This window comes from Convolutriloba macropyga, chromosome 8 (genome assembly GCF_964194025.1).
Source record: "Convolutriloba macropyga chromosome 8, txConMacr16.3, whole genome shotgun sequence".
Classification (NCBI taxonomy): domain Eukaryota; kingdom Metazoa; phylum Xenacoelomorpha; order Acoela; family Convolutidae; genus Convolutriloba; species Convolutriloba macropyga.
In genome coordinates this window covers 32,027,330-32,045,306 of record NC_134475.1, presented here as the reverse complement: position 1 = coordinate 32,045,306, position 17,977 = coordinate 32,027,330, and the positions used below count along the sequence as shown (strand labels likewise).

Sequence of the window (17,977 nt, the reverse complement as noted above, 5' to 3'; positions counted from 1 at the left end):
CAGGTGCTTTTTATTCCTTTAAATAAGAAAAAACGTTATTTGCCTTAAGAATTCTTGCGCTACATTTTTCAATCCACCTTATAGCTGCTCAGATGAATGACTCTATTTCTTTTTGAACCTCTTTAGGTCCCTTAGGAGTTAGACTTGCTGACATGTTTCCTTTATTTTTAGATAAAGAAACCTTTTAGAAACCTTCCTATTCAGGATTTTTCAATTTCGACCTTGTTTTTGTATTTTTAGGTTACTTCCGAATTTACCCTATTTATCCCTCTTGTGGGGGTTTTGCAAATAAGGTTTTGTCATAAACAAAATTTTTTGCCCTATTTTTCTTTCCCATGTCAAATTTATATTTTGAACTAATATTTTAGCGTAAGTTCCCACCCCCTATATTTACAGCGTGCTTTTAATCCCAGTTTCAACTTGCTGATGTATATAGCTTCGAGGGTCATGAGTTTTTCTTCTGTGCAAAAGGCATCCAGAATTTTTCATTCAATGTTATTCATGGAGCCACTACATTCAGCGAGATGTTGACCCACCTGGGAATCCTTCTTTTGATGTTCTGATATCCTAGTACTGACATGCCGGCTTGTCAGCCCAACATAGATGGCCCTGCATTCATTACATTTTATCTAATATACCACGTGGGGTTTCAGATCACTATCCAAAGATTATTTTAGGGTGGGGAGCCATGATTCTAACTCCGCGTTTTGAAAACCACTTTCAAGTTGCATAGTTTCTTCAATTTGCGTGCAATTTTTGAGTACGTGTGCCTCTGTATTGTAGAAAATTTGGTAATATACTTTGAGATGCAGGCTTTTTTTGATGCTCTTTTGGTGTTGTTTTCAATTGATCTCTTTTGCCAATTATTATCTTTTCTAAGGTCCGGTTCGCTAGTTTAGAAGACCATTCATCTGGATAATGATTTCTGGTCCAGCATGACTTGTTCTCTTCAAGCGCCTGATCGATGGCCAACAAATTAGATGTTACGTTAAAAACCCCGTGAACCGTCCTTTGAATCACATTTTTCTTATGCTGAAGCTGTGCACAGCTGCGAAAATTCAGTATTATTCCTGTTTCAGCTGGTTTTTCGATACCAATGACAGATTTAATAAACTTTTCATTGCCAGTCTTGGGATCTCTGGAGCTAGTTTGCTTGAACAGAGTTCTCTGAGAGCAATTTTGATAGCCTCTCCAACCGGCACCTTGGTGTAGAAATATCTTGATTCAAGAGATACTATCTGCCCGTCATCCTCAGGAGAGAGTGACTCTAAAGCTTTTCTGGCATCCTGCGTGTTGGTTTAAATGTTTGCCATCGGTAGAAATAGTGTTAGGTATATGGAGTTTATGAGAGCATAGATATATTGAGAATTAGAGTAGGTATATGGAGCTAATTATTAATCCCCATTTACCCCAGGTGCTTTTTATTCCCTTAAATTAAAAAACGTTATTTGCCTTTAGAATTCTTGCGCTACATTTTTCAATCCACCTTATAGCTGGTCAGATGAATGACTCTATTTCTTTTTGAACCTCTTTAGGTCCCTCAGGAGTTAGACTTGCTGACATGTTTCCTTTATTTTTAGATAAAGAAACCTTTTAGAAACCTTCCTTTTCAGAATTTTTCAATTTCAACCTTGTTTTTGTATATTTAGGTTACTTCCGAATTTACCCTATTTATCCCTCTTGTGGGGGTTATGCAAATATGGTTTTGTCATACACAAAATTTTTTGCCCTATTTTTCTTTCCCATGTCAAATTTATATTTTGAACTAATATTTTAGCTTGAGTTCCCACCCCCTATATATATATATATATATATATATACAGCGTGCTTTTAGTCCCGATTTCAACTTGCTGATGTATATAGCTTTGATGGTCATGAGATTTTCTTCTGTGTAACAGGCATCCAGAATTTTTCATTCAATGTCATTCATGGAGCCACTACATTCAGCAAGATGTTGACCCACCTGGGAATCCTTCTTTTTTATGTTCTGATATCCTAGTACTGACATGCCGGCTTGTCAGCCCAAAATAGATGGCCCTGCTTTTATTACATTTTATCTAATATACCAAGTGGGGTTTCAGATCACTATCCAAAGATTATTTTAGGGTGGGGAGCCATGATTCTGACTCCGCGTTTTGAAAACCATTTTCAAGTAGCATAGTTTCTTCAATTTGCTTGCAATTTTTGAGTAAGGTTGCCTCTGTATTGTAGAAAATTTGTTAATATACCTTGAGATGCAGGCTTTTTTTGATGCTCTTTTGGTGTTGTTTTCAATTGATCTCTTTTGTCAATTACTATCTTTTCTAAGGTCTGGTTCGCTATTTTTGAAGACCATTCATCTGGATAATGATTTTTGGTCCAGCATGACTTGTTCTTTTCAAGCGCCTGATCGATGGCCAACCAAATAGATGTTACGATAAAAACCCCGTGAACCGTCCTTTGAATCACATTTTTCTTATGTTGAAGCTAAGCACAGCTGCGAAAATTCAGTATTATTCCTGTGTCAGCTGGTTTTTCGATACCAATGACAGATTTAATAAACTTTTCATTGCCAGTCTTGGGATCTCTGGAGCTAGTTTGCTTGAACAGAGTTCTCTGAGAGCAATTTTGATAGCCTCTCCAACCGGCACGTTGGTGTAGAAATATCTTGAGTCAAGAGATATTATCTGCCCGTTATCCTCAGGAGAGGTGACTCTAAAGCTTTTCTGGCATTCTGCGTGTTGGATCAAACGTTTGCGCTCGGTAGAATTAGTGTTAGGTATATGGAGTTTATGAGAGCATAGGTATATTGAGAATTAGAGTAGGTATATGGAGTTTATTATTAATCCCCATTTACCCCAGGTGCTTTTCATTCCTTTAAATAAGAAAAAACGTTATTTGCCTTTAGAATTCTTGCGCTACATTTTTTAATCCACCTTATAGCTGGTCAGATGAATGACTCTATTTCTTTTTGAACCTCTTTAGGTCCGTTAGGAGTTGGACTTGCTGACATGTTTCCTTTATTTTTAGATAATTTACACTACGACGTGTTTTCGCCTCCTTGAATTTGTACTGCACTTTTTATGCAGTTGTATAGTTTGCCAATTTAGGTCCACTGTTAAACGAAGCAACAGCTAACTACTTAAATCATCAACAAGCAATATCTTTCAATTGAAGAGTTTGAGGTAGGCAAATAAATTACAAATATAAAAGTCAGAATAAAAAACGGGCCCATTAATAAACCCAGGAAGGAAAGTTGTCGCGTTCTCCTTTTTTGAGCTCCCGTTATAGACTTTTGCAAAATGTTGACCATTGTTTTATTAAATGTTAGACTTTGCCAAATTTTAAGTTGGTCAAATTTCCCTTCCAGTAACCATGGATCTCGTTTACCGATATAATTGGGATGGATTATGATAAATTAAAAATACATTATCCTTAAGCTTTAGGTACAAAAATCGGTGAACTGATTGGACGGTACCAGCAAACATCTGTTTTTCCTATCTTCAATTATCTGAAAGTTATGGATTATCTCATGGAAGTGATGAAAAAATATTCATTTGCTTTTGTTCAGAAGTTTGAGGGTACTTTTTTACAGTATTTCGGGATTCCAAATCTATTACAAAAAACATATTGAATTGTGAAAAATCTGCTCCACATTCATCGCATGATAATTCCTCAGACAAACTGTTTTTCTAGCGGACTACCAACAAAAGATCAATTCAAGTGATTCAAATCTTTATACAATTGGTTGAAAACGGAATGTTTAGATAAATAGAAAAAATAAACGATCCAATAGAAAAACGATTTGAATAAGTAAATAATTATACAACCAATATTTGTGATTTGACTCTGGTGATTGCAAATCTTGCAATTGTTTTGGCAGCACAATCGCACAATAACATAACGCAAAAAGTAAAAAAAAAACGTAAGAAAATTATTGAGGCCAAGTTACTTTCATTTTTGCACAGAAGTGAAAATCGGCGCCATAACAAAGGGAGATCCAATTGCTTCCAAACGAAGGACAAACGAGTAGACCTCTTAGTCCTAGCAAGAGCTTTTGGTGCCACACTGCCAATTTAACACTTGAGCGGACAATAAAACAAGGCCAAGTCAAAAGATATATATATATATATATATATATATTTATATGTATATATATATATATATATATATATATATATATATATATATATATATATTTATACATGGAGTTCAGTTTCAATCCCCAGTTTTTCCAAGTGTTTTTTTGTTTAAATAAGAAAAATTTCAGAACTTCAGTTGGCTTTAGAATTATTTGGCTACCATTTTCAATCCACATTAAAGCTGTTGAAATCAATAACTCTTGTTTTTTGGACGTCTTTAGGCCTTCAGGAATTAGACTTGCTGCCAAGTTCGCAATAATATTAGGCAATTTACAATACAATTGTTTTTGTTTCCGTGCAGATGTAGTGCACTATTTAATTAGTTATGTTGTTGCTCATTTAATTCCATAGATAAAGTTAGCAAAAAATTTATTACTTATAACCATCGCCAAATCTATTGAAGAGTTTCAGGTCAGAGAAATAAAAAAAATCAAAAATGGGAACAGAAACTTAACTGATCCCTGAGGAAGTATCCCTTTTTGAGCACCCGTTATAGACGTTTGCGAAATGTTGCCTATGTTTTAAATAATATATTAGACTTTCCTTAACTTTTAGGAGTTCAAATATCTTTTTCATTACTCAGGAGGCAAACGTTAATGATAGTTTAATTCGGTACAAGCGAATCTTTTGCTTCTCTTATTTTGAAGATCGGAAAAATCTGCATTATTTTGCAGGATTGACAAAAAACATTCATTTGACTACTTTTTTAGAATTTTCGGGAACTATTTTTCAGTTTTTCGGGATTTCTAATCTTCTACATTTAAAAACTATTTGAATGGTGAAACATTCTGCTCCGCAGTCAGCGCAAAATATTTCAGCGGACTAACTGTCCAATCAATTTTCGTCCGTCAAAAAATTAATTCATGTGATACAAGACACTATACATTTGGATAAAAACGATTTGACTATTTAAAAAGCGTAATTAACCATTTGAAAGAAAAAAACTATTTGAATAATTCGATATTTATAAAACAGGTTTAGTGTTCTCAAGCTTTTGAGTTGGGCATCTGGCAATTTGTTTTTTTGGTGGCATAATTTGTAACAAAGTACCAGAACGGATTGATACGATCGAAAAAATCGGATTATTTTACTTAACCTTTCCTTAATTTTCTAAAATAAATTGTACGGAAGGAATTATACGGTTTCCTTAACTTTTAGGAGTTCAAATATCTTTTTCAGTACTCAGGAGTCAACGTTAATGATAGTTTAATCGGTACAAGCGAATCTTTTGCTTCTCTTATCTTTGAAGATCGGAAAAATCTGCATTATTTTGCAGGATTGACGAAAAAACATTCATTGACTACTTTTTAGAATTTTCCGGGAACTATTTTTCAGTTTTTCGGGATTTCTAATCTTCTACATTTAAAAACTATTTGAATGGTGAAACATTCTGCTCCGCAGTCAGCGCAAAATATTTCAGCGGACTAACTGTCCAATCAATTTTCGTCCGTCAAAAAATTAATTCATGTGATACAAGACACCATACATTTGGATAAAAACGATTTGACTATTTAAAAAGCGTAATTAACCATTTGAAAGAAAAAAACTATTTGAATAATTCGATATTTATAAAACAGGTTTAGTGTTCTCAAGCTTTTGAGTTGGGCATCTGGCAATTTGTTTTTTTGGTGGCATAATTTGTAACAAAGTACCAGAACGGATTGATACGATCGAAAAAATCGGATTATTTTACTTAACCTTTCCTTAATTTTCTAAAATAAATTGTACGGAAGGAATTATACGGTTTCCTTAACTTTTAGGAGTTCAAATATCTTTTTCAGTACTCAGGAGTCAACGTTAATGATAGTTTAATCGGTACAAGCGAATCTTTTGCTTCTCTTATCTTTGAAGATCGGAAAAATCTGCATTATTTTGCAGGATTGACGAAAAAACATTCATTGACTACTTTTTAGAATTTTCCGGGAACTATTTTTCAGTTTTTCGGGATTTCTAATCTTCTACATTTAAAAACTATTTGAATGGTGAAACATTCTGCTCCGCAGTCAGCGCAAAATATTTCAGCGGACTAACTGTCCAATCAATTTTCTTCCGTCAAAAAATTAATTCATGTGATACAAGACACTATACATTTGGATAAAAACGATTTGACTATTTAAAAAGCGTAATTAACCATTTGAAAGAAAAATACTATTTGAATAATTCGATATTTATAAAACAGGTTTAGTGTTCTCAAGCTTTTGAGTTGGGCATCTGGCAATTTGTTTTTTTGGTGGCATAATTTGTAACAAAGTACCAGAACGGATTGATACGATTGAAAAAATCGGATTATTTTACTTAACCTTTCCTTAATTTTCTAAAATAAATTGTACGGAAGGAATTATACGGTCTCGATGTATTTGGCTGTTTCCTCATTTAGCGTCACTTGAAAAGCAATCATCATGTTGCGCCCCAAGATTCTTTATTCAATGAAAAACTTACAATGAATTCACTTTGATTTTTACACTGAAATGACCGTTGATGCCATAACCAATAGGGATTCAATTGCTTCCACATGAAAGATGAGCGGATAGGCCCCTTAGTCACAGCAAAAGCATTCGGCGATCACACATTTGAGTGGACAAAAAAAAGGCCATGTCAAATGCAATATATATATATATATATATATATATATATATATATATATATACATATATATATATATATATATATATATATATATATATATGGATATATGGTTCCTTTTTGTTTCCCATCTGCCTCAGGTGTTGTTTCCCCAACTTTAAGGTCCTAAAATTTTAACTTCTGTAACCAGTGATCTACTTTACCGATAGAACTGGGATTGATAATAGTGGAATAAAGATAGGTTTTTCCTGTAGGTACAAAAATCAGCAAACATTTGCTTTTGTTATATTTGAAAATCTGACAAGTGTGGATTACTTTGCAGGACTGACGAAAAATTTTCATTGACTATTTTTTTAGAAATGTACGGATACTATTTTTTCATTATTTTGGGATTTCTAACCTTTTACAATTAAGACCAATTGAATGGTGAAAAAATCTGCTCCCCAGGCAGCGCAAGATATTTCATCAATCATATATATAAATATAAATATATATATATATATATATATATATATATATATATACATATTCATATATATATATATATATATATATATATATTTATATGTACAAATATAATTTTATATATATATATATATATATATATATACAAATATTTTTGGAGTTCACTTTGACACCCCATTTGTTTCAGGTCTTTGTTGTATAAATCAGAGAATGCTTTAAATCGCTTCTGAATTTTTAATTGTTTAATAAAATTGTTTGAAATAATGTTAGATTTTTTTTCAATTTTAACGTGTTCAAAATTCATTCTCAGTAACCAATGACCTATTTTGTCGATATAATTGGGATAGATTATTATGGATTGAAAATTGGTTTTTCCTGAGTTATAGCTAAGAAAATCAGTGAACTGATTGAAGGGTACCAGCAAACATTTTCTTTTCTTATCTTTGAAAATCTGAAAAATTTGGATTATCTCACAGGACTGACGAATAAACATTCATTGACTATTGTTTAGAAATTTACGGGTGCTATTTTTCAGTACTTCGGGATTTCTACTTTCTTACAATTAAAACCACTTGAATGGTGAAAAAATCTGCTCCGCAGTCAGCGCAAGATAAATCATTAGAGAATCTGTCGCATCCCAATTGCAGCAAAACATTTTTGCAAAATTTTTTGTGGCAGCACAATCTGTAATCAAGATAATCCAGCATTTTCACATAATCCAGTCCTGCGAGATAGTCCAATATTTTAGATTTTTGAAAAAATCATTTGCTTTTCTTATCATTGAAAAATTTGCGTTATCTTGCAGGACTGACGAAAATTTATTCTTGACTATAATAGCAGCCGCCCGTGCGCAATATGTATTATCTTTTGTAATTGAGTGGTACTTGTTTAAAATACAAGGATTGAAGTTTAATTAATAAGTAGATAAAAGCAGAAAAGAATGTTTTCAAATAAATGAAGATCTAATTGAGTGATTAACTCTGTAGGTAGGTGTTTTGTTCAACGAATGACTTTTATCCTCCTTTGTCCGTACCCAATATCGGTTCTATCACCGTGGTAAATTAACCAAGTAAATACTGATATGTCACAATTGTTAGTATTGCTCAAAGTCCGAGCTTTGTCTATTTCAATCTGTCGACACCTATCAAGATTGTGTCAGTTATTATCCAAGTAATAAATGAAAATTTAAACTAAATCTTTGACCTTGAAACCCAAGGTTTTTAGTACACCTTTTTTTACATACGTGTGACACTCACACTGCCCCCCTCAATAAGAAAAGAGTGTGCCACTCACTCACATAAAATCAAACAAATTTTACAGCTCTTGATGAATGAACGTTTTAAAATACAAAACGTTTGTACTTTTCATATAAAAAGTTTAGTGTCAATTTTCGTCATTCATGACTTTCTCTGCCTCGTCCAGCCCGAAATTGTTGTACGCTTCTCGCGCCCCATCGTTCATCAGTATTTGGTATGCACGATTAATGGTCTTGAAAAACTCCTCATCTCCACCAGCATCAGGGTGCGTCAACAAGCTCATTTTGTGGTAGTGTTTTTTGATCTGATCTTTTGAAGCAGAACTTTTTACCAACAAAATCTCGTACAATGTCGCAGGCCGATTCAATACATTTTTATTCCGAATCTCGAATAAACACTTTTCTGTGGCCTTCGTTTTGGCTTTCTCGTTCTTCAAAGAATGCTTTTGTCTATCAATTATAGTGTCTTTCTTTCGGCACTCACTCGCCAAGTACTGGTTATAGTTTTCCAACTGCTGAAGTTCTGACCTCAATTGGTCATTGTCTTTTTCCATTTTCTTAATGGCTTCGCTCTTTTTTATCAGTATTGATTTTAGATCGGCCAAATCTTTGGCTTTGTCGCAATGTTTGTCTAGTTTTTGTCGAAGCTCGACAAGATCCTTTTGGAATAAAGAGTTTGTACTCTTCAATTTCTCTAACTGCGCGCACTGGTTTTGCAGTTCCATTTCAGTCTGCAGAGCTCGGGACCGATTATTGGCGGGTGCCAGAAGTTCTAGTGTAGACAGCTTCCGAATCCGTGACAGACAAGATTCCACTCGGTACACTCCCGGGGAAATCTCCGAAATAACTTTCCACAACTCTGGCATGTAGTACACACATTCACCAAATTGTGGAGTCTCACTGCCTGCTATGTATAATAGAAACTTTTTTGCTTCTAAAGTTTCTCAATATTTTCGGTCTTTATCTCAAGACTTTTCCCTCATTTTTATTGTTCTTGACCTCAAGACAAGTCTTTCATTTTTTTTTTTTGGTCTTGAGCTCAAGACAACTAATTTTAATTTTTTTTGGTCTTGAACTCAAGACAAGTCATTTTCATTTTTTTTTTCGTCTTGAATTTAAGACAAGTCATTTTCATTCATTTTTTTTGGTCTTGAACTCAAGACAAGTCATTTTCGTTTTTTTTTGGTCTCGAACTCAAGACAAATCATTTTCGTTTTTTTACACAACCGACTCTTTCAAGGACTCTTTCACTCCGATCATTTTCTTTTGTTCTCGGCGCTCATTAATTAATTTGAGTAGTTGATTATACATACGTATTCCCGTTACAGGGTCAAGATTCCGCAACATTTGTTGCCAGGAGGCTCCATTAATGACTGATCCCAAATAGATGAACCATTAGGAAAAACATTCACAACTTGGAATATGAGGTAGACTGTTAAGACTGACACAGCAATGTCCTTAGCTTTTAACCAAACGTATAAGCTTTCAGTTTTTAAGTTACGAAAGTTGTTATTTCATTTGTTAGAAAAAACTGTTTTTGGAACTGAGCGTTCCAATGAATAAAATTTTCATGACTGTATTTTCCATCCGAATCACGGAATGCTTCCCGACTGATAATTTCTTTACTATTATGGCGAATTGTTCGAGCAATTTGACTCTGTTTTACGTCTGATATGGAGAAAAGGCTGCGATGCAGTTTTTCATCACTTACATTTAAGTTATTATTCATCGACCACTGATATATCTCACGATTGAATTTCTTCAGCGTTTCTCCATATTGTTGAAAACTGCCGTCTTCTAATTTCACAACATTTGGGTACAGCGTGTTGCATGCAGCGATTGTATAATTATGATACAAAATTTTTGTAATAGGGTCCATATATCTAATAGAAGAAAAATTCTGAACCTCTGCTTGCACAGGAACTTCTTCTGTGCAAAAAGGAAATTTAGTTATTGAGGCTACCATCTTTGCACATTTATGAACATATAACACAGATCCTGCTCTTTCGACGTGAGTTCCTTTCTCGAAGAGCGTTACCGATGGACTAACAATCTTTTTTGATATTTCAATCATAGTTTGAAATTTTAGTCGTTGAATCTCGCAATGGAGCGTTCTAATTTTCATAAAATAAATTTCTCTCTCCTTAAGAGGTTCGAAATTTAAGGTGTCAACAACGCTTGAAAGAAACATTTCCATGGTTATTTTAAAATTACCAGTTTTCAGTTCTGAACTTTCCTCGGAGTAAAAAACACCTGGAACTCCGGTTATTTTCACCTGCTGTCCACACAAACTAATTGCTTTTTCCTCTATGATTTCTAATACAAAATCTTCAGATTTGTTTTTGTGTAAATTTTTTCCGCTGATAAAAGTGGTCTTGTTGTTACCAAAAATTTTTACAGGGTCCTCCTTATTAAAGTGTTTGATCGTTTGACATGTTTGCTCAACTTGATTTTCAAAAAAATAGTTTACTAAGTCGTGTTCAAAATATGTTGTTTTGATAAAAAACAGTTTTCGAGAAACCTAGGGGATCCTTAAAGCTTAAGAGGTTTCTTTGTATCAGCTTTCCCCAAATTGTTCCGATGTAAAGTTTTGCATTGATCATCACATTTCCAATAAGTGTTACTCCTGTAGGTAAAACCCACTCTACAAGCTCAGTATACATAGCACCTTCACAACTATTTTTTTCATGAAGCTCTGGCTATGCTCCTTGGCATAAGTAGTTTCACTTGCTCGTTGTAAAATCTTTTCCGTTACTGAATTGTTGACTTTAAAGGTTTTATCTCCAAAACCTGGTAAAGCAAAGTTTTTGGTTTTGCCAAATGCTCCTACAGGTATGGATATATGGATTTTAAGAGACTTGAGTTTTTGGTAATAAAGACAACATCGTCATATACATTGCTCTTTTTAAGTGCAGACACAGTATATGCCGCTTCATACATGCAATATCTTAATTTTATCTCGAGTTGAACCTCAGCATATATCAATCTAACTTCTTCTATTGTTTTCGATACTCGAATTTTGTTATCACAGTTTGTACTGTGATCCAGAGAATATATTTAATTTAGAGCCGTATAATTTAATACAAAGTAAAGGAGAAGCAAAAATGGCTAGCTATGCCAGATACAAACATAGTGATATTCCATCACACGATGCTCCAGCTGAACTCGTTTTTCTTTTCGATTCCATTATTTCTTTCTGGATTTTCCTGAAACAAAGGCATCAGTTTCCTGGCTGCTACAGTACTCCTCATCTTGCTCAGTAAAGTAATTTTTTAATCTCTCAGGCACCGATTTTTGATCGACTCCTAGACCTTGTAGCCATTTTTGGTGCCTTGGGATTACTATTAATCTTTTCTTCAGTACTTTTTGTTTTACTAATAGATTCCTGTTGCTTTTTTTCTGGTTTTGGAATTTTTGTTTCTGCTGGTTTTTTTCAGTGTACTCTGTAGCTTTTGATGAAGTTGCACCTCCTCCCTCGGGAACATTTTGTGCCTTCTCTTGTCCTTTAGAGGTTTCTTGCTCTGATTCTTTAGCTTCATTCTCAGACGTTTCATTTGTAACTTTTAGTAAATCGTTAGCATCTTCAGCTTCGGATTGATTTTCTGTGTTTAGATTGCTTTCACTGTCTGTTGATGATTCTATTTCAATTATATCGCCATCGTCTGAGCTGTCCAAATTGCTATTCTTCTGCTCCTTAATGGTTCTTTTTCGTTTCACCTGAGGCTCAGGCGTGAATGGTTTTTCTCGTGTTTTTTACTTCTTCAGTTGGTCATAATGGACATTGATAGCTTTCCTCGTCTTTTTATCTTCTACCTTGAAATTCAAATCGTTTATAATTTCAACAATTATGTATGGTCCTCTATAGAAAGAAGTAAATTTTCCCGTTTCTCCTTTTTTAACCGTTGGGTTGAAAACTAACACTTCTTCGCCAACTTTATAGCTCGGCCCATACTTTCTGCGAACATAATACTATTTCTGGCGTTCTTGTTCGACATCCATATACTCTCGCATCAACTGGTGCGTTTCCTGTAGTTTCTGTTTCATCGTGAAAACATAGTCACTTGGTGTTGCATATCTTGTAATCTGTGGTGTGCTATAGATGCAGTCTATAGGTAGCGACAGTGGAGAACCCAGTACCACAAACGCTGGGCTGTATCTTGCTACACTATGAATTGATGATCGACATGCCATCATCGCTAAAGGTAGAAAATTAGTCCACTCGTGTTGGTATTGTCCTATATATTTGGAGAATCATTCTTCTATTTTTCGATTTGTTCGTTCAATCATCGCGTTCCCTTGTGGGTGGTAGGATGTGGTTGATGTCCTCCAAAGTTCACTGCAAAGACTACAAATTTAGACATAAAGTTTTACCCTTGGTCACTGTGTAGGTTGACTGGACAGCCGAATCTTACTATCCAGTGTTCAACAAACGCTTTTGCCACAGTTTTTGCCTCTTGATTGGGTAACGCTACGGCTTCGTACCACTTAATGAATTGATCACCGATAAGCAAAATGCACTTGTTTCCCTGAGACTCGGGAAGTGGACCCATGATATCGAGAGATACTCGGCAAAATGGATTACTAGGTTTCCATTTTGTGAGTGAATGCCGACGTTTCTGCTTAGTTCCCTTCCTTTTTAGGCAAACGTCACAGCTTTCTATCCAGTTTCTTACGTCCCTTCTCATGCACGGCCAATAAAACCTTTCACAAGCTCTTTTGTATGTTTCCTCTATACCAAAGATTCCTGAGCTAGGCGAATCATGCAACAGCTCAAGAACGTTGGACACTCTACCCCAGGGTACCAGCATTTGGTAAACAGTTTCAAATTTAGGTTCTGTTTGGTGTTTTCGATACAAAATCCCTTCTATGAGAGATAGACTTTTATACTGAACCCAGTATTCCATAACTCCTTTGAAGCTCCGTTTCTCATTTGCCGTGGTTTGGGTCTTTTTTTTGTTTATGACCCATGAATATACTTCTTTGAGTATATTGTCACTTTGCTGCAAATCTCGCAGTTTTACTCTCTGTAGTTTGTGTAACTGCCAACCTCGACTACTATAGTCGGTATCGTCTTGCTCTACGTCTAGCGCAGTAGCGTTAACGAAAGCTGTTTGTTACTCATCTTCTGTGTTTATGCGTGAAAGACAGTCAGCGTGTGGGATTTTCTTTCCTGCTCTATGCTTGATGTCAAAATTAATTTGCCAAGTTTCTCTATCCATCTTGCGACCATACCGTCTGGTTCTTCAAAACCATAGATCCACACCTGTGGTCCGTTATAATTAAAAAATGCTGACCATGTAAATAGTTTTGAAAATAAGGGGTAAAATGAACTATTGCGAATAATTTCCGCTTAGTTGCTGAGTAGTTTCGTTGACTTTCACTCAAAGTTTTGCTAGCATATGCAATAACTCTATCCTCAATTCCTTGTTTTTGTGTAAGAATTGCTCCGATGCCTGTCAACAATGCATCGGTAGTTAATGTATATTGATCCCTATCGTTTGGATATCCTAAAACTGGGGCTTCCAAAAGCTTTTTCTTCAACTCTGCTACCGCACTTGTGCACTCTGTTCTCAATTCAAATTTATTTGATTTAATTAGTAACCTATAAAGAGGTTCTGCTGTTTTTCCGAAACCCGGAATGAACTTTCGATAATAGCCCACAAGGCCCAGAAAAGCCCTGACGTCGTTTAGGGATGATGGTTCTTTCATTTTTTCTACCGCTCTTACTTTCTCTGAGTCGACCTCGACATCACTCTCAGATATAATATGTCCTTAAAAACTGACGCGCTTTTGGAAGAAATTGCATTTTGATCCTTTAATCTTTAGTCCATTCTCCGATAAACGTTGGAAAACCAGCTCTAACCGTATAAGATTTTCTTTGAAATTTCTTCCGAAAACGATAACGTCGTCTAGATAAACTAAAGCTACTTCGTAAGAGAGACCAGCATCATTTAATTCCATTAGGTTTTGAAAAGCTCCTGGTGCAAAAGCTAGTCCCATAGGGAGCCTTTTCCACTTATATAGGCCCAAAGGTGTTATAAAAGCTGTTAAATTTTGACTCTTTTCTTCCAGCGCCATTTGAAAGTATCCAGACAGAAGATCAAGGTTTGAGAAATACATGTTTCCCTCCAGTGACTCAATAACCTCATTAATTCGTGGTAAAGGCCAGCATGTTTTCTCTATTTGTTTGTTTAGACCACGGTAGTCTACAACTAAGCGGTAGGTTCCGTCTTTTCTTGGTACCAGTAAGGATGGTGCTGCTCAATCAGAGTGTGTTGGTTCGACTAAGTCATCTCGTTCTAATTCTTCAACAATTTTCTTCATGGTTTTTGTTTTCTCAAAGCTCATGCTGCCGTATGTACGTCTGAATGGCACAGCATCCTTTTTTAATTTTATTTTATGATAACTTCGGTCGCGAAATCCCATATCATTTGAGTTTCGCAAAAATATCACTTCATAATTTGTGCAAAGTGACCTCACTTTTGTCATTTCCTCACAAGACAATTTCATTGGACTTGAGTTCACGTGTTTCTCAAAATGAAATTCATCCCTATGCTTTTTATTATTGTCAGGGTTATTTTGTTGTACTCTTGAAATTTTTTCAATGTTTTCCGCACATGCGATTCTCGCATTTTTTTTTTTAATTTTCTTTGGTTCTAATGTAGAGTTCAGAACTGGAACCCATATGACATCATCAACAATGTCATTCAGCGATCTCGCTATTAATAAGTGTGATTTGTCTTCAAACTCTTTCATGGGTTCGAATATAATTTCTGTGTTATGTTACCTTCTTCATCGATAATTTTGCATTTAATGAAACCCTCGCACCGACAAGGTAAATCGTGATCCTCAGCAGCAATTAAAAACAGATTTTTATTACTTCGTTGGGATGGGGACAATTGTAATGTTTTCCCAATTGCCCCGCAAAAAGTTCGTTCTTTCTGAGATATAAAACACTGTCAAAATTGTACAAGAATTCCATGCCTAATAAACAAGGCGTTATCTCAATTGTGGTCACTAGAAATTTAACTGTTATTTCACATGTAAATTTCTGAAGTTGAACTTGAATATCTGCTGACCCCATTATAGGCATTTTCCCGTTGTTGGCAGCTAATATATTTTTTTTGCACATTCTGATCTGGCTCGGTTCCCCCAATTGCTTGTAGAGTGTGTCGCTCATAATATTAACAATACTTCCACTATCAATTAAGGCCATTATCAATTTGTCTTTTATCATTATTTTTGCAAACAACGCCTCCACTGGGCTGTTTCCGCCACGCACAATTTTTACGGAGCAGGCTGAAAATGAAGCCCTGCCATTTCCGGCTAATTCTCGTTTAAATACAGACAATTTTTTTTGAAGTGATTTGGGCTCCCACATTCGAAACAATTTTTGCAAACCCTAGATGCATGGTTTCGCTGACCGCAACGGCGACATTTTTCTTTCTCGAAACTCACCGCTGCCTTTGACTGCTCGGCACAACTCTCGTGCGATCGATCTCGGCTTCTGTTCGCACCTCCCGGTGTTAGCGAATGCGCTCTAGTTTCGTAATTGTTTCGTCTGTGCTCAGCGCTGCTTCTGGTATAGCTATTAGTACTTCTATTTCTATCTCCGTTCTCTCTTGAACTTCGCTCACTACCGCGCAGAAACTCCTTTGGCCGCGCTCCTAGCGATGAAAATTTTTGATTCTCTTGCCTATTAGGTTGATTTGTCTGCAATGTTCGCACTAAATCGTTAATCGAATTAACTAGTTGTTTAATTTCAATCGACTGGATGGCAGAAACCCGCGGTTCATTATCCTCCTCCTCAATTCTCGTGACTGCTTCAATGTGTAGTGCTCTTTCTAAAGCTTTGTCTAAAGTCATATCCGCGTCACCCAAGTTCTTTCTCAGTTCGAGTCGCACCTGACTATTTTTTATGCCTTCAACGAATCCCCTCAAAATGAGATGTTCTCTTATCTCATTAGACTCCTGAGGGTATGCTTTCAAGGCTAAAGTTTGCAAATCACCGAGAAAATCTGTTAATTTTTCACCGGGCTGCTGGACCCTCCGAGCTAGCCTCCCCCGGAACACTACTGGTTTCTCATTATAATGTTGTCTGAAAGCCTTTAAGGTCTCGTCTTAACTCTTTCTAGTGTCCTCCGAAAGTGTACGATAGAAATCAATAGCCGACTTTTGAAACCTCAACGCAAAAAAATGCGGCCGTTCATCAATTTCGGTCTCGGCGCCGTTTACTGTTTCTTTTCTTTGCCACTTTTGAAGTTGTGACAAAAGCTCAAAGTGTGTTACACAACTTTCAAAATCATTTAATCCAGTAAACGGTTCCGGTAACATCGTTTTTGAGGAGTGCCGCGCCATCCTTATTTTATTTAAAAGCTGTTGTTATTCAAAATATTTCACTAATTCTGTTCGAAACTCGAACTCTTTTTCCAACACTCTAGTTAACAGCTTTTAAATACGATTGAAACTCTAATTCCCTCTTCAATAAATGCAAAAAGACTCGAGTCTTAACGCTTGAGTTTAAATCAAATTGAGTCAATATAAAAAAACTGATGTTTCGAAACGCTATCTTATTTAAAAAAAACATGTACGCCCTGATTTATGCTATTCGAATTTTTAGGGATTACTCACTTGAAAGTTCCAAGATGGCAGTTGTTCTTGTCAAACCCCGGCATCAGTCTACAATTCTTCTTCCGGGTCGTGATGTTAAGACGTCGAACTCGAGTTTAAAAAACGGTTTTCAAACAAAAAAATAGATTTCTCTTGGAAATTAGTACAACGCTCAATATTATTGGGTGGTGGTTTTCTATTTACTTCTAATCTCTGTCGCCACTATAGGAGCTACTCGTGCGTAATATGTATTATCTTTTGTAATTGAGCGTGTTACTTGTTTAAAATACAAGGATTGAAGTTTATTTAATAAGTAGATAAAAGCAGAAAAGAATGGTTTCAAATAAATGAAGATCTAATTGAGTGATTAACTCTGTAGGTAGGTGTTTTTTTCAATGAATGAGTTGTATCCTCCTTTGTCCGTACCCAATATCGGTTCTATCACCGTGGTAAATTAACTAAGTAAATACTGATATGTCACAATTGGTAGGATTGCTCAAACCCCGAGCTTTGTCTATTTCAATCTGTCGACACCTATCAAGATTATTTCAGTTATTATTCAAGTAAAAAATTAAAACTTAAACTAAATCTTTGACCTTGAAACCCAAGGTTTTTAGTACACCTTTTTTTACATACGTGTGACACTCACACTATTGTTTAGAAATATACGGGAACTTTTTTTTAGTAATTTGGGTTTTCCAATCTTTTACCTTTAAAATTGTTTAACAGAATGTTGCAGTATTATGTATATATATATATATATATATATATAATATATATATATATATATATTATATAAAAAAGAGAATTCATTTTTAATCCCCTTTTGCCCCAAGTGTTTTTTTGATAAATCTGAAAAAGCATTTTGCCCCTTAGAATTTTTTGATTGTTTAAAAAAAATGTTTAATAGAATGTTAGTCTTTTTAAGGTGTTGAATTTCCAT

The 17,977-nt window shown here is 35.2% G+C and overlaps 1 protein-coding gene across 1 annotated transcript in view; it reads left to right on the top strand.

Moving 5' to 3' along the window:
• LOC142344684 (uncharacterized) overlaps nt 1-17,977 on the top strand; it is a 169,351-nt gene that overhangs the window by 34,934 nt on the left and 116,440 nt on the right. The window lies entirely within an intron of this gene.